Genomic DNA, 23,830 nt, shown 5'->3' on the forward strand with positions numbered 1-23,830 from the left:
CGTTTGCTTGGTAGATTTTGTTCCAGCCTTTAACCTTGAAAATATGTTTGTTTTTACGGGCAAGATGTGACTCCTGCAGGCAGCAGATAGAAGGGTCTTGTTTTTTAATCCAACTAGACAGTCTATGTCGCTTAATTGGAGAGTTCAGTCCGTTAACGTTAAGAGATAGGACTGAGAGGTATTTGGGAGTTCCTGCCATGTTATCCACCTTCTTGGGGGCTGTGAAAACTGGGTTCTTCCTAAGGTTCTTGGATTCTCCGTTTGTGTGCAGTTTCTTGGCCTTTGTTGCGTTCTTGTTGGTTTTCTATGTGTAGGACATCTTTAAGAATCTTTTGCAGGGCTGGTTTGGTGGAGATGTATTGTTTCAATTTTTCTTTGCTATGGAAGGTTTTTATTTGGCCTTCAGTTATGAAGGAGAGTTTAGCTGGGTACAGTATTCTTGGTTGATAGTTGTTTGTTTTTAGGGCATGGCATACGTCATTCCAGGCTCTTCTTGCTTTGATTGTCTCTGCTGAGAAATCTGAGGTAATTCTAATTGGTTTCCCTTTATAGGTGATTAACCTTTTCTCCTTGACAGCTTTAAGGATCTTTTCCTTGGTCTGGGTTGATCCTGTGTGGATTATAATGTGACGGTGGGATGTCCTATTCTGGTCTGGTCTATTTGGGGTTCTAAAAGCTTCTTGTATCTGAATAGGCCTATCTTTTTGTATGTTTGGGAAGTTCTCTGCTAGGATCCTGTTAAACAAATTTCCTAGACCATTAACTTCTGTTTCTAGGTGCTCCTCTACACCCATTATCCTTAAATTGGGCCTTCTGATGGTGTCCTCCAGGTGTTGGATAGACCTATCATATTTCTTGGACTTGTCTTGGATGGTTGTATGTTCTTTCTCTATAATATCTAGGCTGTCTTCAATCCCTGAGATTCGATCTTCTGCATGGTCTAACCTGCTGTCAAGACTCTCTACTTTGTTTTTTATCTCTTTTCCTTCTAATTGGTCAGCTTTGATGGCTTCAAGTTCTTTGTTGAAGCTCTGTTTTAGGTCTTGTATGAATTTCTTTACTTCCTTAATTTGGTGTTCAGTGTTTGTTCTCAAATCACTTAGTTGATTGGTTATGGTTTCTTTGGACTCCCATTCCTTCTGTTGGGTTCCATTCAGCATTCCCTTTGTGGTCTCCCTGACTTCCTTCAGCTCTTTGTTAATGGATTCCATGAATGTCTTTAGTGATCTTTGTGTATTCTCTACCTGGTCTCTTAATTCGTGAATTACTCTTTGATTAGTTTCCTCCCTTCTGTGGGATTCCTGCAGTTCTCTTTGAGTGTTCTCTGCCTGCTCACGCCATTCCTCCCTTTCTCTTTGAGTATTCTCAATTTGTTCACGCAAATCCTGTATCTGTTTTTGAGAAGCTTCCTCACGCTTATGATATTCCTGTATAAACTTCTGGGATGCCTCCTCTCTCTCCCTATCACGCTCATACAGAGTCCTTTGTACATTGTCAAACTTCTCATTTATCATGTTTGCTATTAGTGTTTGTAGAGCTATTTGGGAACTCTCCTCTGGATTATTCTGTATCTGTTCTAATCCCTGATTATCAAGGTTGGGAATTGAGATACCCGAATTTGCCATTTTTCTTGTGTTTTTCCGGCTTACTCGGCCCATTTGAGATAAAGATTGCACCAGTTTTGTGCTAGAACACTATCTTAAGGCAACCATCAACCAAAGTTTGCATTTGTACAGTCAATAGTCTACAGATACAATCTAGTTCAACAGATACATCTATTCAACATCAAACGACTATATGTTAAAGGACTTCGAACCGCAGAAAAGAATTTGGAAAACCAGAAATTATTAGGATTAGTGAGAGATGTGGGTAACAAATAGGAATAGATTGGTGTGGGGAGGCACAAGGAGAGTTAACTATGTCCTACTCACAGTGCAGGAAATGGGTTGGGTAGGATGCAAGTAGAGAGAGAGAGAAAAAGAAGAGACGGAAAGGGGTATAAAGAGAGACCAGAAAAAGAATAGAAACGTAAAAATTAATGTTATTATAGAGGTTAAAAGACCGTCTATTTAGAGAGGAATGTGAATATGTTCAGAGAAGGGGAGGGACATTGAGGAGATGTGAAAAGCTTTAAGGGAGAAGAAAAGATCAGAAGTTCAGTAGAGCTAGATAAAAAACAAAAAGATAATTAAGAAAGAAAGAAAAAGAGAAAGAAGACAAGAAAAGAAAGGAAAACTCTCGTTCACGTAATTCTGAAATAAAAATTATAAGATGAGAAAAAAAAGTTACTGGAAAACAATTATTTTTTCAGAAGAGGCAAAAATTAAAGATTGATAAAAGTTTTAGAAGGGAAAAAAATTTATATACATATATATATATATATATATATATATATATATATAAGGTAACAAAAAACAAAAAACAAGCAAAAAAAAAGAAAAGAAGAAGAAGAAAAAAAAAGAGAAAAAAAAAAAAAAAAAAAAAAAAAAAAGAAAAAAAAAAAAAGAAAAGAAGAAAAAAAAAAAAAAGTCTTTTGATTTTTTTTTTTTTGTTTTTTTGTTTTTGGGGGGGGAGGAGTGGGAAGAATCCTGTATCTCCCTTTTGTCTGCAACCAGTCTCTTGGAGTCTCTGGTCAGCTTGAGGTCCTGTGGCTTGATTGGTTTCTTAAGTCAGTTGGTTGGAAGAGGCAGAAAAATGCTCTGCTTTACCCAAGATTTTGAGATCCCCCTCCCAGGTTAGTTTTCTGGGAGGGTGGTCTGCTTTGAGAGTCACAAAAGAGGGGGATGTGGTGATGAGGCTAGGTTCTGGGTGGAGTTGAGGCCTTTCAGCAAACAGTAGCTTTTCCCTGGGGCTATTTTGTGATAACTCACAGCGCCCAGCCTGGAGCCATTCTCAGGGTTTCTGTTTTTCAATTGATTGTGGTGGCTGCTAGAGGGAGGGGCAGCCTCTGGCTCTGGTTACCCAGTGAGGCTAGGCTGGCGCCTGTGCTGGGTGACTTTTCCCTGGATGGAGCTGAGTCTGGCAGGTCACTTCGGCGTTAAGTTCTTGTGACCTGCTAAATGACTCATTTTATTCCAAGGCCTGAGCTGAAGCTAGCAGCAACTCCGAGCTTTGTCGGTATCCAAGATGGAGATCACCGGTGCTGGGGGGGGAGGGGTGGCCTTCCTTCCTCTGCTCCCTGAGGAGTGAGGATGTCGGGCTTGTACTCACGCTGAGTCTTGGGTCCTGGGTCGTCTCTGGTGCCGAGTCTTGGATCCTGGGTCGTCTCTGGTCTGCAAGCTGCAGGGTGAAGATGTCCGCTCTTTGTTGGTTCTTGCTGGTGTTGAGTAGAATCCGCTCGGCCGCTGCGTCTGGCTCCTTCGTCCCGGACTCTCTGTGTGAGCGCTCAGGTATGGCCCCCGGCTGTGGTCTCTGCCGCTTGCGACCCTGTCGCCGCCGCAGCCGCCGTGGCGGCTGGTGGCGACCACTTGCCTTGGCTTCCCCTCTCTTGTCTAACTCTCTGTCCTGTGATGGCACACTTGGTGTGATTCTCTGGCTTAGGACTGTTCACTGGAACTCTAAAGCTGCTTTCTATGCGAGAGCTTGTTCAGATTCCAGCTTCTCCTCCGCCATCTTCCCGGAACTCCCTACTCCATAGTTCTTAAAAGGTAATGAATGTGACATTTAAAAAATTGCCTCAGATATGCCTTGTGGAAAACTGGATTTGAATTATGGTCAGTCTTAGGTACTTGGGAAATTTGCTTGGCCTTGTTGGCTAGGTCTTTTTGAGTGATATATTGAATTCCTTTCCTAAATTGCAGAACTGTCATGAGGACTATAAATACTCTAGTGCAGGTGCAGTGCTTGGAATGGTGTTTTGAATAAGTCCCAGATAAATCTGCTTCTCTCACCATGGTCACAGCATCCTTTCTGAATGCCTTTAGAAATATTTACCCAATTGATGGTAATATCTGTGAAAATTTGTCTTTACTAAAAAAAATGTTCTATTCTTCACATGAAACAATGAAAGTAATGTTGGGGCTGTCCTGTGGCTTTTATTCTGAAGGAGGTTTGCCTAAATTTATTTACTATATTAGTGGTACCAGTAGCATTCTTTAGTGCTGCCCTTCATGTTTCTAGTCTGTGTTCCATCTGGAATACAATTGTAACTTAGTTTATAATCTTTGTTACCAGAATAAAAAATACAAGTGTCTTTCCAATAACAAGACAATTTAGGCAAACATTGCATATTATATGCTTAATACTTTCCTGAAGTATATTTCTAATTTCTTTTAGACCCATAAAGGATAGCTCAGAACAGGGAAAGAGCATTGTAAGGAATAATAAAAAGTACTATTATGGTGGTCTTAATGACAAAGTGTAAGGAATATATAACAAAACTGATGGTAGGTTAATTTGCTCTTTTTGCTATTCTCTCCCCCTTCTTTGTAGAAAGGTTCTCACTATGAAGTGACAAATGATCTAGACGTTTCAAGCCTTGTCTCAGTGACAGAAGAGATGGGATTAAGGATATGTGCTACTATGACTGCTTTTAAGGAAGTTCACAATAAAGCAATACTAACACATATAAAGAAACTTTTGTAAGTGATGTGTATTCACTTCCTCAATTGCCAAAATTAAATTTATATGTCAAAACATCAAATTATTTACATTACAATATATGCAGTTCACCTGGAATCACTAACACCTCCACAAATCAAATGCAAACTAAAAGCTCGATCTCAAAAACCAACATCTAATCAGTATCTGAAATACAAGAAGATAAACAAAAAACCTAAATGAGTGAGACCTTTCACACTGGTAAGAGCATTGATAGCTGGATTTTAAACCAGGGCTTGAAATGATCAGATGTCATTAAATATGTGATTAAATTGCAGGATTGACCTTGGTCTCAACATTGGAGGTACAATTCAAAGGCAGCTAAGGTTGCTGCAGTATTGTTGCTGCATATTCAGTGTGACCCTCCCTAATAATGGTAGTGTACAGAGTCGAAGCTAAGTCAGTAAAAGTTATAGGAAGTATTCTCCACTGAGAAAAATTGCAGGGGTGATCCTCCCTCTTGCGTTGAGAATGTACAGCTCATCTCATTTTACTTTAGGCTCTAGCATATTTCTGATCTGAAGACAATTATAACACTTCTGTGTGCAATGAGTGTGAGCAGTGAGCAGGGTAGGTGTGTATTACTCTAATACACATATAAACCTTAGAGGTATGGGATGACCCGACCCTCAAACTTCATTCTATGTTGTTGAGTTTCATGGAGAAATATTAATAATTAACCAATTCAGATTAATCTAAGTCTGATTCAGGCAACTGAGATAAGACTTTAGGGTCATTCACTCCAGTCAGTTTGTGACCTATGAAATAAATCATATTATTTCACAATGTATATATTTTTGTGAAAATTTATGCAAAACCACATAACAAATGTATAAAAGGGACACTTATCCATCTCTTATATTAGCAGAAGTAACAATACTCCAGAAATGTACAGATGCTCATATAATTTTATGTATCTTCTTTGGGAAAAAGTGTATCAACAGTTTGTTTAGAGGTGTTCATATCATTACTGTTGAGGATCTTCTTTGGAAAAAGAAAAGTTGGGAAAGTGTGTTTCCACAGTTTATTTTGAGGTGTTCTGAATATCAGTACTGTCACTAACTGCAACAATAGAACAGCACAGATGATGGGATACCTGGACAAAGAACTGAGAAATCACAGAGAGGGATAGGAAAGAAGACACCTGGGGATCAGAAGGCTCATTGTTCTGGATCCCAAAATCCTTCTTAATATGCTTTATATTCATTTTATTACAGGGTTTTGGTCAGTGGTTAGAGGTATGTGCACAAACTATGGCATAATCTAGTCATTAACATGAGGTATTGTTTGTATACATAGTTGTCACTGTGTATGTAACTCCCTTACTGTTAGGGTGCAGAAGGGAGCAATAATCATATCAACCGTAACACAGACAACAATATTATCTCCAAGGCCTTAATCTTTTAGTGTCCTAACAGCTCTAACTTAAATAAATTTAAGGCAAAAAATTATGTGTCTGTCTTCACTTGACTGTTTGACCCTTCCAGGGCATAGCTTTCATTCTTCTGAGTGCTGTTTGAGATGGCTTTTTGATCTCTTATCCCTTTCCAGGTCTCATGACTCAACTGTAGAAATCCTCACATGTATTCTTACAGATGTATTATTTTGAAAATGATATTTTTATAGAATAGATTCACTTTATAAGCTTAATATTCCCTTTCTCTCCCTCTGCCTCTCTATCCCTCTCCCTCTTCCTTTCCTTCTCTCTCTCCTTCCCCCTCCCTCTATTCTCTGTAGTAAAGAGAGACTCCAAGCCTCAAATATGTGTGTGTGTGTGTGTGTGTGTGTGTGTGTGTGTGTGTGTGTGTGTGTAGTAATAAGATTAGACTCCAAACCTCAAACTCTTGCTTGTTTTTTTCACTCATGACTGAAGCTATACTACTTGAGCCAAGGTTTCACTCTGCCTTTGTCTGCACAAGTGAACATAAATGTTTCATGGATTGCTACTGCAAAAGGCTGTGAACCTTGATCTTTCAATCTTAGCCTCCTGTTTATATAGGAATATTGATGGGATACTGGCATCCACCTTTATTATCAAGTGTTTTTGTTTTGTTTTGTTTCTTGCTGTTGTTTTTGTTCATTCAAAATCTGTAAAGAAAGCAAATTATTCATAAACAGCACTCTTCAAATAAAATACGTATTGTTGAAAGATTACCTTAATTATGCTATTCTTCTGCATTACTTTTATTACTTGGTATGTACATTACTTAATTTGATTTCTTGAATTCTATTGTTTCACACAGTAGAGTCATATATATATATATATACATATAATTTTCCTTGTCTTGGTTTATAATGTGTTAGTTTTTTCACAACAGTTTATTAAAGTTTATCTCTGTACTACTGAAGCAAGACCTTTATGATTATTCAATATCCTGTAATTCATAAGTTCATCTCTTCTTGTGGCACTATGTGGGTACCAGGTAGTTTCCTGTAATCACTCCACATGTTTTAGAAGTCACTGCCAGACACTTTTCTGACCATATATGAGTTCACTGTTCTGCCAAATATGCAAGGGCATCCTTTGTAATTCTCCTTTGATTTTCATTGTTGTAAATCCTATGATGGTCATGTTGATTTTCTCCCCTGTTGCTTTCATCACTGTATTTGGGAACTACTGATATATACTATTTTACTTCACTCCATTCTCCTTGTGACTTGGCCTGTACCCCTCTCAGAGCAGAGGGCCAGATATTGGGAATATTAAATTTAGTCTTTATTTCATAAATATATCTTTACTTTCTAGCAATACATTCATTGAGTTCATTCTGTACATTTAATATCTTGATAATGATTACTGTATTTTCGCTGCTTTGCCTGTTATTTGCCTTCAGGGAAGAACATAACTCAGTACTGTACCCTAGGTAAATGAAGGGTCTCAATCATGCCTCAGTAGATGTTGTTCATTGGATAATGTTTACATCATGGTCTGCTTGCCTGATTTCTTTACATTATTTTTCAATATAGACCTTTCTTCTGGAAAATATTTGTGGGCCTCATGAAGATCAATTCCTAGTGGAAGCAGTCATTAATTTTATTCCAAAATCATTTTATGGTGCCCTCTGAGTTTCTTCAGGGTCTGCATAGTACTGCTTTATATTCTTGGATACGTTTTAAGTATTGGTGCATCCAATGATAATTGCTCAAGTCACCATTTGGATGATTGAAAAGAAAACCATACTGCAATCTCACCATATGACAATTTTCTAGTTTTAAATTCTTTTAGATTAAAATTAATGCTGGAAGATTGAACATTCTGTATATTTTATATTTTGCTAAGTATTTAGTTTTAGTTTAGGTTCAATATAGAAGCATAAAGTTAAATCATTACTATTTAATTAATTTTAGTATTTCTAAAATATTCAGAGGAAAAATTCTATTAATTCATAATTTGAGGACAATAGAGTGTCCATTATGACTAAATGAGACAGTTTATAGTTTTTGTGTTCCAAAGGTGGTGGTGGGGAATCAAGTCCAGTGCTTCATATGTCTTAATCTACTTTGTTCCCCTGAGCCTGATGTGATCTGTGGTTTTATTAGAAAAAGTTCACTAGGAAGGAATTACTTGGTTAGTTTATCCAGTATCTCTCTCATACATAAAAGTAATTTAATTCTACACTGACAGAAAATGGTAGTCTTATGTTGCATTTATTAGTACTAACTATTTTTTTCTAGCCCTTCTCTTCACTTTCAATGCATTACCAGTTTCCTATCCTCCCCTCCCAGTAAACTTGACTTAATCCACTGGAAACGCCCTTCCAGTCATCTTCTTCCTTAGAAAGCCCACCCTTAACTAACCTACTCTCTGGTAGTCCTTCTATGAATTCTCAAAGCCCTGACTGCAACCTGACCCCTTCCTGAAAGTCCTGCTCTGCTACAGGGAAATCCCTCTTCCACTCCACCCCTTCCTAGAAGTCTGTTCGGCACTACCAGAAACCAGTCCACATCCCTATCTCCTCCCTTTATGTACTGCCTTAGTTCACCAAGAATCCCTCCCTTATCCACTGGATACAACCCCCTAACTACCCTAGCCCCTCCCAGTCTGGCCCCTCCCATATAATTGTCCCTCCAAGACCCTCTTTTCCTTTCACACCCTGTCCCCAACCAGGCTTCCCCCTGGAGTTCCTCCCAGTTTCATCAGAAACCCCCTCTATTACTAGCCTACTTCTCAAAGCCCAATAATGAACCTACCTCCTCCCACAAAGCCTACCATGCTACTCCAAAAACGTTCCATCTCCCTATACCTGCTCTTGAAACTCTGCCTTGCTAAACCTGAAGTTTCTCGCACAGCTCACCACCTCCCTGGAAAACTGCTCCACCACATGCCTCCCCACCTCCCACATCCACTCCCTCTATGCCCTGCCTTGCTCCCCAGATAAACCTGCCTTCTGGGCTCCTCCCTCGGATCCACACTCTGCTCTATCAGATGTCCTGCCTATAATTATCCTGTACCCTTGAAACCCTTCCACTCCTTCCCAAAGCTCCACCTCCAGCTTGCCCCAATGCTTCAAGCCCTGCCCTGCTCCATCAGAAAACACCCACCACTCTATCCGATCTCTCAACACCCAAATTGCTCCACCTGAAACCACTGTACCAATTGGCTTCCCTCTGGAATCCTCGTCAGGCTCAATTGGAAATCCCTGTCCCTCCCTAGTCCCTTCTTTTAAGGTTGCCTTGCCCTACTGGAAACCCAGCCACAGTAGGTTTGGTACTGCCTTGCAATACTGAAATACCCACCCAACTGTACTCCCTGTCTGCAAGTTGTGGCTGGGTTTACTGAAAACCTCATCCTCACTAGTCTAGTCCATTGGATTCTCGCCCTGTTTACACAAAGCCCTCCTAATAAGGCTTGTCAACTGCTACCACATCCTGCTCCATAGAAACATCACTTCCACCTTACCACATGCCTCAAAGTCGTACCATGCTCTAATAGAAACCCTACCCCTTACTAGCCCACTCCTTCGGAGCACCGCCCTTCCCTCTCAAAGCCACACCCCCAAAAACCTCTCACTGATAGCCCTGCCTTCCTCCACCAGAAACACTGCCTTCTTTCAGCCTCTTCCCTCAATTCCCCTCCCTGCTCCACGGGAAACCCCACCCTGCCTATCCCGTGGAGGCTCTCAGTGCTCCACCAGAAACCCTCCTCCCCTGTAGCCTTGTTCTTCCATTTCAAAGTCCTGTCTGCAAATAACAAGCTCCCCTTTTGCCCTGCCTTCTTATACTGAAAAACAGGCCACCTGTCGGCCTTCTTCCTAAAGCCATGCCCTGTTCCCCTGGAAACTCCACCCCGAACAAGTCTAGTCTTTCCGGTCCCCTCCCTACTGTCTCATAGCCCTACCCATACTGACCTCTCCCCTCAAAGCCCTGCCCAGTTACACCACAGAACCTTTGTAAGTACCAGCTTCTCGCTTGAACCTGACAGGGCCCCACCAGGATCCCCACACAACCTTATCCAGGAAGGTCTCACCTAGTAACTGTTTTATTCCAAATGTGATTTTATATTGGTCATAGAATTCACACTAATCAATAGGATAAAATAGCAGTGTTGCAAACAGGAAACATAAAAATGAGATAGCTATTAGATGTCTAAGTCCAGTTTGGGGTTTATGTAGGCTTCACACAAAATGTTTCTGCCAAATAAATAAATGATGGCATAATAGCTAAAAAGATTTAGTGTCATTATTAACATCTAACACATGCTGAGATTTTTATTTATACCTCTCTTTCTCCCTTTCTTTTTTCCCTCCCTCTTATTTTCCTCCCTCCCTCCTTTCTTTTCTCTTTCTTCGTTCTTTTTCCTTTCCTTCTTTAGCACATGACTATGAATTTATTTTGTTTGCTAAACAACATTCCTTTTTTGATTTACTTTGCTCATAGGTTATCAGTTTTGCTGAGGGCCAAACAGAGTCTGAATTCCTCACCTCTGTCAGCGAATTTGAGGGATCAAAAGTGCATTCCAACATGCCTGGTTTTCGATGTGCAGATCTTATTAATTTCCTTGCTGACTGATGCTGAACAGTGATCATCTCAAATTCTATCTCTTCAGTTAATGATGTGAACTCCAGTAGCCTGCCCTACTACAGATTGTCTAAATGAGTGATTGAAGGCAATTTGATTTTAATCTCTTTTTTGACATTCCTATGGCTTGAACTTTGGCTTGAACTAGATGCTTTGGCTCAAGGCACTTGAGCGACAGTGACATTTTTGTTTTTTTCTGTGATGATCTGGTGACAAAAGACTCACAGACTTTCCTGCTCAGGCTGGGTTTGAACCACTATGCTCAGGTCTCAGCATTCAAATAACTACGATTACAGATGTCAGGCACTGTTGCATGCCTACAATTTGAGTTTAATCACTGGCATAAATATTAAAATAGGTTTGTTCCTGTTAAAATATAGGGTAAGTAAGTGTGAAAATATAGTTTCACTAATCAGATAATGTAAGGAGTTATTTTGCTGTTTGTCATTTTGAATGTAATTTTTGAAAACATACTTTATTTCTTGAAAATGAGATTAAAGACTTTGAATTGCCTGATATGCTATCTCACATCTATGATCAATATTTGTTAGAAGTCAGAGATCTACGGCATCACAATGTGAACATATCCTCGCCAAAAAGGTATGCATACCAATCTCAAAAACAAGTGAAGCATGAATACTCATACCATTAATCTCAGCAACATAAGAGGGATAGGTACCAGTGACATGGTCCATGCATTGCCTACATAAAAGAGATTGAAAGATGACCTAAAAGTACAAAAAGCAAGAGGCATGTAAAGATTAGTTATAAAACTAAATGCATGTATAATTAAATGCATTTTAAAATGACATATTCATTCATTTTAATTATGAATTTGATTTTATAACTGTATTTCTCCACCCTTCATGTGCTCATTAATGTGCCTTTCAGCACTTGATTCAACTCCCACATATGAATACTCAATTCTGGGTGCTTATTTTGTTGGGCTGTGAGTTAGCTTTTCTAAAAAAATACAGTGTAGTTCTTAAAGAGAAACTTCTCTGAAGAGGAAAGAAGGATGGCCAGTAGACACATGAAGAAATGCTCAACCTCCCTAGCCATAAAAGAAATGCAAGTCAAAACAACATTGAGATACCACCTCACTCCAGATAGAATGGCTATAATCAAGAACTCTAATAACAACAGAGCTGGAGGGGATGTGGACAGAAGGGAACCTTACTGCATTATTGGTGGGAGTGTAAACTTGTTCAACCACCTTGCAAAGTAGTATGGAGGTTCCTCAAAAGACTCCACATAGAGCTCCCCTAAGACCCAGCAATCCCACTTTTAGTCACTTAACGAAATGAACACAAACAAGACCATACTAAAACTACCAACACAACTATGTTTATTGCAACATTATTTACCATAGCTAAGAAATGGAACCAACCAAGATGCCCACAGTAGATGAATGGTCAAGAAAATATGGTATATATACACAATAGAATTCTATGCCTCCTTCAGAAAGAAAGGCATTGCCCCATTTGTTAGGAAATGAAAGGACTTGAACAAAATTATATTAAGTGAAATAAGCCAGGCCCAAAGAAACCTAGATCCCATGGTTTCCCTTATTTGCAATAAGTAGTATATTTCTGAGACAAGCACAAAAGCTCAGATAAGTTGATGTTAGGTGAAATGAACCCCAAGATAAGTGTTTAAATGGTTTTTCTTTCTTGCTATTGTTTCTACCATATTTATAACATGATTTATTTGTTGTTTCGTATGTTCCTCCCTCACGTTTGAACCCCTGCTTTCATTCTATTTGATGTTGGTATAATTTGAGGAAGGGAAGGGAAAAAAACCAAATCATTTAAATAGGGATACAGGTGGATACATTACAACAATGAGATGTAGAATTAGTTATGTTGAAATGAGAACTTTACAACTTTGGCTGCGGGGAGGGGCAGTGAGTGGGAGATGGGAAGGGATGGCAAGGGGAATTAAAGGAGGAGGCTACCGTGCTTGATAAGAAATATACTCATTACATTGCCCATGTAATTGTAACCCCTCTGTACGGTATTTTCACACACAAAAAAAGAATTATTGGTATAATTTGAAAATATATTTGAGTAATAAATAGAATAGAAAAAATATTAATTCACTTTTTTATCACTACATATCTTTTTGTCTGAATATAAATCCCAGACTTAAACTAAGGGCCTAGAATAAGCAAAATGGCTTCTAGATCATTTCTTTCCACAGAAGATGACAGCAGCAGAAGGAAAACCGATCCACAACCTGCAGAAGGAAGAAAGAGTTTAATGTCTCCTTAATTCTTAGGTTTCCATGCTCAATGAGGAATCCTCAGTACAGAGGACAGTTTAAGGAACTAACAGTTCCTGTGCTGTTCCTCATAGGAAGCAGACACCAGTCTCCCATCATGCTTGAATGATTATCTTGGCTGTGTTCTGAGAGGGTCCAGGAGGACTCTGTCATGGTCACTGGAGACTCAGAATTGCTCTCTAAGACAATGACATAGAGGAAAGTGGTCACAAGACCTCAGTCTGGGTTTTGTCAGGTTTAGATGATTCGTAACAGGCTCTGATGACTTCTGACTAAGAATGTGAATGTATCATGAGGTTCCAGTACAAGAATTTATCATGACATGTGTTAGCTTGCACCATTTCCTAATGAAAGCCAACAAAATATAATGCCCTCTGGGCATATTCTCATCAATATTTATTAGTTTAAAAGTTATAAAATCAAGTTGATGATGAGGAAAAAACCCAGATAAAAACAAAATTTCAGGGGCATTTACAAAAATGTTGTTCTGTACATATCAAATATGACAAATTATTAAAACTTAATGAAGCTGCGTAAGTTATATTGATTTCTTTTGTTCTACTATTGCAAATTTCTTTTACATTTCAACTCCTTAATAAAAAGAAGCTAGGCCAAGCACTACCAGTGACTCACATCTAGCTGTAACTCTAGCTATTTAGAAGGATTTGACCTGAGGAAAGTGGATTTAAGTTTACCCCAGGTAGGAAAATCTGTGAAACTTTAATCTCCAATTAACAGTTCAAATTCCAGAAGTGGAAGTTTGGTTCAAGTTGTAGAGTGTCAGCCTTGACTAAAAAAAGCTAAAGGTCAGCTCCTTGAGTTCAAGTCCCAGTATACACACACACACACACACACACACACACACACACACACACACACACACACAACACACACACACACACACACACAATCTACCTCAAAAATAACCAGTGACCAGGAAACAGAAACAAGATAATAATTTTCTTTATTTTCTTTCGTTTTTGCCCCCTCCTTTGTTTCCTCTTCCCACCCCTTCCCACCAGCCCCCCCTCTCCGTAAGACCCCCCCACTGGCCAAAGTTGTAAATTTCATTTTTCGACATAACGATTTGTACATCTCATTGTTGGAATGGGCCCACCTGTACACCTATTAAACAATTGTTTTTTCCCTTCCCCTCCACAAATTATACCTACATCATATACAGTGAAAGCAGGGTTTATACCATGAGGGAGGCACATACAAAGCAACAAAGAAATCATCTTATAAGTATGTTAGAATCAATTGCATGAAAGCAAAAACATTTGAATCCTTATCTTCAGGTTCATTTCACCTAACATCAACTTATCTCACCTTTTTGCTTGTCTTAGACATATTTGTCATTTTTTTTCATTTATTTCTCTTTGGGAAGGTAAAGGGGGCAGAGAAATGGAGGCACAAAAGATGAACATATGGAGCAGTGGTACTCAGTTGAGACTATGTTGAAAGTGCACTATGCAACTTGTTGGTGGGGAAGTGTGAAGACTCAGGGTCTATGTTGAAGGGGCAGAATGATGCAGGCTTCAGCCTCAGGATTATCTGAGGACTGTGTTTGGGATTAGGAAAGCTCTTGGTATGCCGGGCTAGAGAAGGAAAATGTTTTCTCTCCCTATCTCAAAACACATGTCATAGACTCCTGGGAGCTGAGGAAGTAGATGTTCTGGCTGCTTAAGCATAGATGAACAGCTGGTCAAGCATTTTCCTGAGATTGGAGAAGTGGTTTGAGCTTGTTCTAAAATAGTTTAGATAATAATATATCAAGATATTGTCTCATAGGTCAAATAAAAATGTATCTGTTGAAATTTTTTGTATGAATGACTTCTGACCAAATCTTGGCAAAGATCATGCTTGCTTGTCTTTAAATACCCACTAATAATAAATCACAGCATGCAGTGGCAATTGTTCTTTGCACTCTGCATCCCCTATGTCCTTTTGATTTCACGACCCTTATCCAGGGACCCCAACGCACTAGATGTTGACAGGGAAGTAGAGGAAAACTGGAAGAGACGAAAGGAAAGGGTGATATTGTCCACAAAGAAATGCACTCATGGAAATAGATCTGTGGCTCAAGATGAGTGCGATTCTTCAGCGAAAGGGCTCAGGGACAGTGCCCATGCCCTGGGTTCAAGCCTCATGACTGACTATAACAAAAATAAAGACAAAAGAAATGTAGTCATTACCTCACTTATGTAACAAAGCTCTCTACATCACAATATTAATAAAATAATAATAATAAGGAAGTTAATTAAAAAAACAAATCAGTGGGAGAGAAAAACTGAGAGAGCAAGGGATGGGCTGATATTTCCAAAAAGAAATATACTCATACCTAAATTATATGACTATAACCTCTGTTTAAATCATCTTTATAATAACAATATAAAAGAAAAAAAACAGAAATAGTGCTGGAGGCATAACTCACATGGAATAAGTTCAGACTAATATGTAATAGCAAGTTCAAATCCCATTATCAATTTCCTCTTCAAAAATGGTTCTTCTCATCACTTTTATTTCCCTAGCTTATGAGAGGGGGTGTAAACAGTTAAAGAGTGAGGAATAAGTCATACATACAGGAGAAATTTAATCTATCAGGCAGAGAACAGTACCTGTAAAGAGCAGTACAAGCTAGAATACATGTTGACTAGAACACATGCTGACGCCATGATTTCTGAAATTTAAAAAAAAAAAAACCATAGTTGAATTTGAATACAGGCTGCACTGTATACTAGCTGGGGATGGAAAGTTAACTAAAGTCTCTGGACTTCAAATTCTTCATAGGTAAAGTGAGCATAACAATACTTATCTCACAGGATTATGAGACCTGGATGTCATCAAACATGGAGCAGGTTGTGTGTTAGTTGTGTGTGCAACACTCAAACCCTGCTGGGGGGGGGGTATAAAATGGCATGATGTTTACCATATTACTTAACAGTTATACAACAACTACTACAGGCTCACACCTGTAATCCTACTTAAAAAAGAGGCTGACACCTGAGGATCTTGTTTCTAAGTCAGCCTGGACAGAAAGTGGATGAGACTCATCTCCAATGACTTCTAAAAAGGCTGGAGGTGGATCTTTGGTTCAAGTGGTAGAGTGCTAGACTTGAGCATAAACCTCAGGAACAGTGCCCAGGCCCTGAGTTCAAGCCCTAGGGCCCGCACACACACACACACACACACACACACACACACACACACACACACACACACACACACACAAACACAAATTGTTGGCTTTGTGGACAAGGACTTGCTGGGTAGCTCAGGCTGCTCTTTAACTTAAATCCTCCTGGGTACTGGGATTACAGGTATGTCTAACATACTTGAATTCACTCAGAATAAAATTCATTCAAATTCATGATGATACTATGGCTTAAAGCTGTTCACACTAATTTTCAAGTATACAAAATATAAATAATATAGGTGGATATGGTACTATGCTACCACATGGTAATTCCAGCCATTACTCAGGAACCTGAAACAGAGAAGAATAAAGATTTGAGGTAAGTCTGGTCTACACTGTAGGACTTAGTCTCGCAAAAAAAGAAAATTTTATAAATATTAATCTCCTGTGAAATATACAATATGTTAAATTTATATAATGGAACAAATAGATCATTATAATGGAAATAAAATCTTGGCACAAATTTTAAATACATACATATGTGTGTATATGTATTATATATTATATATTTAAATTTAGAGAAGAAAATTTTCAAGTGGTATTATCTGCATCTGTCAATCTGTCACCCACCTATTTACCAACAACAGTGATTTCTTAGTGTTCAAAAAATGCTGTTTTCTCACATAAGTACAAAAAAAGTTCAAAACCAAAAATTCAAAAGTTGCATTATCATATGTACAAAAGTACTTTATTCCCTACCATAAGGATTTGGAGAAAATATGCATTAAGTTAATGGCATGGAATACTGCTCAAGAATGGAAGTCTAAGAGAATGTAGATTGTGTGTGTGTGTGTGTGTGTGTGTGTGTGTGTGTGTGTGTGTGTGTGTGTGTGTGTGTGTGTGTGTTCCATGAGTAAATAAATGGAGTCTGAATTACACATATTACTCTTACTTAGTCTTTTTGCTCAAAGCTGCCATTCTACTACTTAAGCCACATTTCCACTTCTGGATTTTGATTTCTTTCTTTTTATTTGTGGGTCATGGGCTTGAACTCTGGTCTTGGGTGCTATCTCTCAGCTCTTCAGCTCAAGGGCGAGCACTCTACTGCTTGAGCCACAGTGCCACTTCCAGTTTTGTAGTGGTTTATTGGAGATAGTCTCGCAGACTTTCCTGTTCAGGCTAGCTTTAATTGTGATCCTCAGATCTCAGCCTCCTGAGTAGCAAGGGTTACAGGATTGAGTCACCGGCACCAGCTTAGATTTTGGTTTCTTTCTTTCTTTCTTTCTTTCTTTCTTTCTTTCTTTCTTTCTTTCTTTCTTTCTTTCTTTCTTTCTTTCTTTCTTTCTTTCTTTCTTTCTTTCTTTCTTGGGGGGTCCGGTAGTGGGGCCTGAATTCTGGGCCTGGACACTCTCACCTCTTCAGCTCAAGACTAGCTCTCTACAACGTGTGCCACAGCACCACTTCTGGCTTCTTTCTTTTTGCTTATGTGGTGCTGAGGAATCGAACCCAGGGCCTCATGCATGCAAGGAAAGTGCTCTACCACTGAGCCACCTTCCCAACCCAGATTTTAGTTTCTTAATTGGAGAAATATTGCAGATTATTTTGCATAGGCCGCTTTAAACCAGGATCCTCCATTTTTGGCCTCTACAGTAGCTAAGAGTTAAAACATGAACCAATGGTGTACAGCAACTATGTTAACGTTTTTGTCATGTTTGAATGAATTTTAAATTAAGACATATATGTTACTTTTGAAAGTGGCAGGAAATAGTAATTAATGTTTAACAGAATTTAAAATATACATAGCTCAGAATGGCAAGTAGCTGGGAAGAGGATGGAATAAATAAAAAAATACTTATGACTGTTTTCAGACTGTGCATAGAAATGATTGAATTGTTGGAGAACAAAGATATCAGATAGTTGAGGTCCAGCTGGCTGCCATACACATGATGCCAGCTGCTACTTTTCACAAGATTGTGATGTTGCTGGTGACACAGCTCCGTTTCCAGTTGGGAGCCTGAAATATTTCTATTGATCTAGCAGGAGAAACACACCAGTACAAGAAATGTGATTACCAGTGCCGAATGCAAAAAGACATCCAGTCCAAGGAAGACAGAATAACTTTATTTCTGAAAGAATTCTCTTACAAAGAATCCTGAGCTGAATATGTTGGTGAATGTCTGATATCTCTGAAATTGAGAGGCTGATTTTTTTTATTGTGAAAATACAATATAGAGGAGTTACAATTAAATGGACAAGATAATTTGTATATTTCTTATCAAGCATTGTTGCCGCTTCCTTTGTTTCCCCTTCCCATCCCTTCCCATTTCCCATCCCTCCCATTGCTCCCCGCCCCCTGCCACCACCCCCCGGCCAAAGTTATAACCGCTATTTTCACTGTATTTGATGTTGATATAGTTTGTGGAGGGGATGGGAAACAATAAATCATTTAAATAGAGAGGCTAATTTAGAAGTTAGCTTGAGACCACCCCAAGTTTTAGGTCAACAGAAGGACACATAGAAAAACCCTATCTTAAAACAACAACAACAAAATAATTCCCAATGACTGGGAATGTGGTTAATTTTAGAATGGTTGCCTAGCCTGCATGAAGCACTTGATTTGATTCCTCAGTATGACATAAACAGAAAAACTGGAAGTGGTGCTGTGGCTCAATTGGTAGTGTGCTAGCCTTGAGCAAAAGAAGCTCAGAGAGATTGCCCAGGCCATGATTTCAAGCCCTAGGACTGGCAAAGTTTTTTTTTTTAAAGAACAAGTGCAAAATGCTGTTTGTTGGAATAAATATGCTGAAGAGTTCTTTGTGCTCAATAGCAAATTGTGTTGTTGGACATTCATAATGAACTTTGTTAGGAAAAAGTAAAATAAATTAATGAAATAATATCTAGCATTGGACAGGACATGGTGAGATCTACAACTGATTGCTGCCTATGGTTACTTCATACAACTATCGTTACAGATACAATTGTCAGATTGTGATATTGTAAAGGTACAATCATGGGTTTTTGTCTTTTTCCAAATAATCTTACTGTTAGGAGCCAGTGGCTCACACTTGTAATCCTAGCTATTTGGGACGCTGAGAACTATGGGTCCATGAGACTCTTATCTCCAATTAAACGTTCAGAAAATGTGAAGTGTAATCTTGTTCAAGTGGTAGAGCACTAGCCATGAGCTCAAGAGCTCAGGGACAACGTGCAGACCCACAGTTCAAGCCCCACAACTAACAAAAACTAATAATATTAATAATAATAGTAATGATAATTTTAAAGTTACTATTAAGGTGTTATATATAAAGACTATCATTTCATAAGTTTGTTTCTTTGATAATAGAAACACAAATCCATTTCCATTGCCAAGAGCCAGGATTTGGCCATCTGCTTTCCACCTGATCTTTGGGTGTAGAAGCAATCTATAATACAAAGGAAACCAAACCAATTCTGACTATAAATATTTTTTCTCTGCATATCTTAAAAAACCATGCTGTCAACATGAAATAAAAAAATCCCAAAGTTTAAAACATTCTTCTAGACAAGTTAAATAATTACTAAGAACAAGTTATTTTAAGAATAATTTCAGAGATCTTGAACTCAGGGCCTGGGTTCAAATTCTGAGATTTATTACTCAAGAATAGTGCTGCCATGTTGAGCCACAGTGACACTTGTAATTTTCTCCTGGTTAATTGAAGAGAAGTGTCTCACTGACTTTCTTGTCCAACCTGGCTTTGAACTAGGATCTGGAGATCTCAGCCCTCTGAATAGGTAGAATTATAGGCATGAGCTACTGGCGCCTGGCTAGACTAATTGCTTAACTGAGAGATCAGTTAAAATTAAATGTTAATCATGTTTAACTTTGTAAAATAAAGTTAACTGAAATGCCTTCTACTAGAAATAAGGAATCAAATGTGCTCACTTTGTAGGTGGGTTACAAAGTTCTTACCAAAAGCTACATACTTTCCTTGTGTTCTATCCTTCCAAAATTGTTTGCTTTCCGGAATCATGCCTTGTCTTTCCTTTCTGGTTTCTTTAGCTTATTTCATACATGCTCACAGCTTCTTCAGCTATCATTTACTCATGTGAAGAGCTTGTAAATATCTATTTTCAATCCAAACACCTTGTATGCCCCTCTCATCCATATATTCAAGTGCCATAAATACTTGTGAAACAGTAATCATGTCTTTCCATTACTGGATATTAATGTGTAAGTAAAATTTAGGAAAATAATGGAATAACATCAATAAATATAACTGATGTTTGTAATAGTAGTGCTAAACATTACTACAATGCTGATTATTTTCTGAGCAATTTAATATCAAGCTCAAGGAAAACAACGTTGTTGAATGCTGATATTGGGGTTTAAACTCGGGACCTTACCTTCTCACTCACGTGTTTTCCCTCAAGGGCGGTGTTTTGCCCTTGAACCACAGATTCCCTTCCAAATTCATTTGGGAGATTACTTAGAGATTAAAAAAACTCATCTTTCCTTCTTGGGCTGGATTAAAACCTGGATTCACAGATATCAGCTCTCTGAGTAGCTAGGATAATTATGTGTGCTAACAATGTCCAGTTTCAAGGAGAGGGCAAGGTACTGATTTCAAGCTCCAGGAACAGCACAAAATCAAAACCAAAAGTTATGACATATAAATATACTGATAAACTAGGAACCCAAACAAACCAAATGTGGGTATCTAGATGGGTGAAGGACTTAATAGCATTATCACTATTACCTTCTCTGGCATTTGGAAAAATCTGAAATTATGAGTTACACGCATAGTTTAGTTGATATAGTACTAGCTGAAGAGCAACAGCATCAAACACCAAATACAAGTCCCAGTCTCAGACTTTAAATAAAATCTGAAATAATTTGTTTCTAAATGAGAAATGACCATATGAAAACTGAAAAATTCGGGAAGACCGAATTTTAAATTTCAGTGATTACCATACAGACTTATCAGAGCATGTGTAACTTTATACTACATGAAGTGGGTTATATTAAGGGCTTAAAAACTGTACACATTTATACTGCTAAAAAAAGCACAATTTACCAGGACACTGGGAATTCACATCAATAATTCTAGCCTAGGGCTCTGCTACTTGAGCCACAAACTCCATTTCCAGCATTTTGGGTTTTTACTTGGAGATAGGAGTCTCACAGGTTTTCCTCCCATGGCTGGCTTTGAAACAAAATCCTCAGCTCTTTGCCTACTGAGTAGCTAGGATTTCAAGCTTAAACTGATACTCTTTTATTCCTCTATTCTCTTCTATTCTTCTTTTGCTCCTCTATGGATATTTAAGAATCATTTTGTTAAGTGGCTTAAAAACCCTGCTTTTGAACACAGCAGAGACAAATCAATGAAAATAGAAGCTGTGTCTGAATAGATCAATAAATGGACATATATTTAAAAAGACTGATGAAAATACATAATAACAAAGCAGAGAAGAAACCAGTTGCCAATAACCAAAACAAATGAGTACTTTATCAGAAATCCTACAGTTGTAAAATTAAAAAGTGAAGTAATCAATGACTTCAGATGATTTATTCAAAGATGAAACTTATCAAGCCTACTTAAGGAATAAAGAGACAAATGGAATCTATGCATATTTCATTATTTTACATTTAAATGCATTCCAATCAAGAAAACTCTAGGAATTAATAAATTTATTATTGATTTTTCCTAAAACTTTGAAGAGATCATTTTGATTCTACAAAATACTTCTTTAGAAAGTGAAGAAAGAGTAGTTGCCCTATTAAAGGTTCTTTAAAAATATACCTGGCTGAATTTTGTCTGGAATTATATTCCATGTCCTGAGCAATGAAGGGCAATTTTTTTCAGGACATTGAGTTGTCTAATCATTAAGTACTTGATTCTTCATTTACTCAGTCTTTGTTTTTTGTATAACAGTTGGAAGCTTCCATAAAATCCATTTGGAGGGTTTTTACTCAAAGCAGAATGACATACTGTAGACATCTCAGGATTTAGAGCAGTGAGTATGAAAGCCATGAACAGTTAACTTGTCTTTGAATAAGTTTTTAATACATAGAGCATAAGTAAGAAAGAACATTTTAGGTGACGAGTAAGGGAGGCCAGGAGGTGGTTGAGCACCTCCATAGGAAGACAAAAGCTTGGGATACACCCTGAGGTAGAATTGTCCTATTCTGTCCTGTCCTGTCAAGGTACTTGTCATGAATTGGGTGCCTGCATAGGGAGGGCTGGCACTGCTAGCACAACAACATGAATATGGTCAGTTTGCCACCATCCATGGTCAGCAGCAGAAACCAGATGAAGTGGAGCAGGGATTATACAGAGGCTGACCCGTGCTTGATGGATGATGCTTCTGTGCATACATGATGAAGACCACAGTCCAGCTTTTGTTTTTCCAATAGAGAAACTGCAGCGCTGCCTGGGCCATAAGCATGTCCACTTGCCTTGGAAGCTGTGGGCTTCCTCCACCAGGAGTCCTCCACCAGGATGTTGGTGCAGCTCACACCGTCTGTGGAGGGTAGGAAGTAAAATCAAGATTCCCAGGAGTTCTCTCTTTCCATAGGGTCAGTGCCCAAAGCGGATGGAGCCAGGAGTGTAACTGTTTCCAGGAACCCAAACGGGAACACTTCAGGGCTGTGGAGAAGTGGGGTCCATCAAACAAAACCCTAGCCAGACATCACATACACTTCTGCCTTCTTTGGGGACTCAAACACCAGCATGTACAGTGCTGCTGTGCTGTTGTGCTGGCTGGCCATGAGGGAAGAATAGCAGTATGCTTATGAGCACATGAGCTCCTGGGCCTCAGAGGGACATTTATCTGAAGAAGAGGGTCCAGTACTTCTGGTGTGCTGTGTCCTGTCCGCCCTTCTCCATACACCTTACCTTGCATGTGATTGTGGGCTTCATTGTGGGAGCTTTCCTGCTGCACCATCACTGCTGCCAATGTTGCCCAAATTCTATAACCTTTAGAAAGACTAGGTCAAAGCCTGAGAATATTAGCAGAAATTGGCTACCTCAAAGAAGAGGGTAGGGAAAAGGTAGATAAATGAAGGGAGGAAGGGGCAGAATGTAGTTGAGCTCATTGGGAGAGAGTGAGTAAACAGAAGATGCTTCATGAAAGGAAATGTTCTCTTCTGACTCATGCAATTGTATTCCCTCTACACTACCTCTTTATCATAACTATAAACTAAATTAATTTTCTAAAAAGGAATTCATTTCATATACTACAAAACTACGAAAAATAAGGGAAGGGGTGTGTCAGAGGGGGGTGGGAATGTTATAGGGGTGGCATGGATTAATAGACACTGTATTCATAAACTGCTTTGTCACATGGCACCTCTTTTCTACAACTACTTAAAGATAATTAACAAATAAAAATAATAAAGGAATAGATGTAAATTAAGGTGAACACAGGAGAAAGAAATGGTTGATATATACTTCTGATATAGAATAGGGCTTCCTATTAGGTTAGGAAGGGTCCGAAAACTCTACTATTTTTGTAGTATTTCAGAATAAGATGAGATTCATAAAGCATGGTTCATTATATTTGTCAAAAATAATTTAAATAGTTGTTAATAAGCCAACAACATTAAATTCCTATATTATCTACATGAATACATTTAATTTATGACCATGGTTTGACAGAAAAATCTAAGGAATTGTTTTATTTATCTTTTTGGTCGGTCATGGGGTTTCAATTGTGGGCCTGGGCACTACCCACCATCTCTTCAGCTCATGGCAAGGACTCTTCCACTTGAGCCACAAAGCTATTTCTGCTTTTCTGGTGATTAATTAGAAATGA

The 23,830-nt window shown here is 38.6% G+C and overlaps 1 protein-coding gene across 3 annotated transcripts in view; it reads left to right on the forward strand.

Moving 5' to 3' along the window:
- The window catches only part of LOC138818417 (intracellular hyaluronan-binding protein 4-like), a 64,397-nt gene extending 46,288 nt beyond the window's left edge, over positions 1–18,109 (forward strand). For 2 of the 3 annotated variants that reach the window (XR_011369118.1, XR_011369120.1), the window contains one exon: positions 4,432–6,066. The gene's annotated coding sequence lies outside the window, so the exon portion shown is untranslated. Of the gene's footprint in view, positions 1–4,431; positions 6,067–18,073 lie in introns of those variants that run through there. The other variant, XR_011369119.1, reaches the window with a different exon arrangement.
- The last annotated feature ends 5,721 nt before the right edge of the window (positions 18,110–23,830 follow it).

This window comes from Dipodomys merriami, unplaced genomic scaffold (genome assembly GCF_024711535.1).
Source record: "Dipodomys merriami isolate MVZ:Mamm:240054 unplaced genomic scaffold, mDipMer1.0.p SCAF_756, whole genome shotgun sequence".
Lineage (NCBI taxonomy): Eukaryota > Metazoa > Chordata > Mammalia > Rodentia > Heteromyidae > Dipodomys > Dipodomys merriami.